The sequence below is a fragment of the Lactuca serriola genome, chromosome 5 (assembly GCF_051521515.1).
Source record: "Lactuca serriola cultivar US96UC23 chromosome 5, Lser_US96UC23_V15, whole genome shotgun sequence".
Classification (NCBI taxonomy): Eukaryota; Viridiplantae; Streptophyta; class Magnoliopsida; order Asterales; family Asteraceae; genus Lactuca; species Lactuca serriola.
This window is the reverse complement of record NC_136412.1, coordinates 171893059-171895515: the sequence shown is the minus strand read 5'-3', so window position 1 is coordinate 171895515 and position 2457 is coordinate 171893059. Positions and strand designations below refer to the sequence as shown.

The 2457-nt window shown below is 41.8% G+C and overlaps 1 non-coding gene across 1 annotated transcript; it reads right to left on the bottom strand.

The window, feature by feature from the left end:
* Nucleotides 1–1497: 1497 nt before the first annotated feature.
* Nucleotides 1498–1605, bottom strand: LOC145056078 (small nucleolar RNA R71). The gene has a single exon (XR_013685615.1). It is a non-coding gene; the product is annotated as a small nucleolar RNA R71 (small nucleolar RNA).
* Nucleotides 1606–2457: the final 852 nt, after the last annotated feature.

Here is a 2457-nt window from a genome sequence, read left to right as displayed (position 1 = left end):
GATGCAAAAGACTAGAGAGAAGAGAAGAAATGAACAAGAATTATGGCTGTCTTCGGATCCCTTATATAGAGGCTGGAGCCTCGGAGTACGCGGGGCGTACTGCAGTACGCAGCGCGTACTGCGTCCGAAATCGTCACTGCATGCGTCATCCGAAGTGTCGACACTATTGGAGTACGCGATAGCGTACTCACGTACGCGGGGCGTACGTCGGATCGGACTGATGACTCGGCCTTCGGATAATGCCGGATTTTGATTTAAATTAAATTACAAAATGATTAATAAACTTCGGAAATTCATAACTTCTTCATACGAACTCCGTTTTCGACGTTCTTTATATCCACGGAAAGGTGAGACCATGCTCTACGACTTTCGTTTGGACTCCGTCAGCTAATTTTGACTTTATTTTTATTAATTATTTTTAATAGGCCGCGACAGAAACTTTCGTTATAAATTCATAACTTCTTCGTTTGACGTCCGTTCTCGCCTAACTTTTTATCGCTTTGATACCAACAATGAGATCTTCGATTCTCATTTAGATTGCTTCGGCTAAAAACCGCTCGATCTCAAATCGAGTATTTCAGGCTGTATACCGCTAAGCCGGAACTTCGATAAATCATAACTTCCTCATACGAAGTCAGATTTGGGCGTTCTATATATATTCGGAAACCTCGTTTCAACTACTACAACATTATTCAAAGATATTAAGTTTATTTTACACTTAAATTTTGACGCTTATTTTTATTCTTAATTATTCAAACCACATAATTAAGCAATTAAGCACAAAACACACAATACTCAAATAATACAATCTTATTATTTCAAAACGGGTTACAAAGGTTAACCTAGACTATTACATTGCTAAAAATGGCAAGCCCGGAAACACAGGCGTTACACCGAGTCTGCAATTCACAAGAAGAAGACGCCTTTACAAGAATTAAAGTCAGCTTTTTCAAGGAAGTCGGGAAAGAAGACAGGAGAGTCAAGTTCATCCTCAAGGCACAAGAGCAATTTTGAGCACTTGGATCAAATACCCGTCCAAACTGAATCCGAATACGACACTGAGCCGGAATTTGAAGAACATACGAGCGAACCCGAGAACGAGCCAAGGAACGAGATGGCAGAAATTGAAGAGATGTCCATGGGAGCTTACAAGCAGCGGATTCGAGAAGATGTGGGTCCCGGTTTAATCCAACCCGCAATACCTGCACTGCCACATTCGAGTTGAAGGGGCACATATTGACTGCACTGAAAGATATCCCATTTAATGGGAATGATCATGAGGATGCTTTTAAACATCTAGATGAAGTAAATGACATTGCAAACTACTTTAATGTCCCTAATGTCAACAGAAACACAGTCTTGCTTAGGATGCTTCCCATCACCTTCAAAGGAGCTGCTAAGGAGTGGTTAAAATCACTTCCACCAGGTACGATCACCACTTGGGCTCAAATGTGTGAGAAATTTCTGGACCAGTTTTGCCCACCATCCAAGATAGCCAAACTCAAGAAGGCAATAGCCAACTTTGAGCAACAACTGGGGGAGTCTTTTATACGAAGCATGGGAGCGGTACAAGGGTTTACTCAGAAATTTCCCCTAACATGATCTAAATGTGCAACAAGAGATGTCGATTTTCTATGATGGGGTCAACGTTATGACGAGACAACTCCTTGACTCTCAAGGACCCTTGACAAATAAAAATCCAAGGGAGGTCAAGGAGCTGATTGAAGAATTCGCGAAACACTCTCGCGAATACCACAACCCTATGCAAGATGGAATCAAAGGCGGTGGAAGGGCCCAAACTGAAGAAATAGCAGTTGTGATGGCCATGCTGAATAATTTGGATCGAAGAATGACACAAATGGACCAGTCAATACATGCCATAAGAGTGGGCTGCGAGAGATGTAGTGGTCCACACTTGATAAAGGACTGCAGTTTAGATGAGTTTGGGAACAGAAAAGCTCAAGTGTGCTACTCGAGTGGGGATAAGTTTGATGAGGACTGGAGGAAATCGAAGAAGGAATGGTTGTCATATGAAGAGTATAAGAAGCAAAAAGAAGAGAAGTATAGGCAGACAGGTCGAGGCTTTTATCAAAAGGAGCAGCATCTAGCCGAGAAGAAACCCAATCTAGAGACTATGTTGATGAAGTTTATGGAAGCTTCAGAAAAGAGACATGATACGACTGATTCTGCTATTATGGAACAACAAACTTTAATAAAGAATCAGCAAGCCTCCATCCATAACCTTGAAGTTCAATTTGGTCAACTAGCCACTCTAGTTCATGAGAGGTTATCCCCGAAAAATACCGAAAAGAAGACCCAATCTCATGTAATGGCCATAGACACTGAAGAAGAAGAAGCCATCATTGAGTTCCTGGAGGCATTGGAAAAAGAACCACAACAGCCTGACCCAACACCAAAGAAGCCAAAATTCGAAAGTGAAAAGGTTGCTGAAACGAC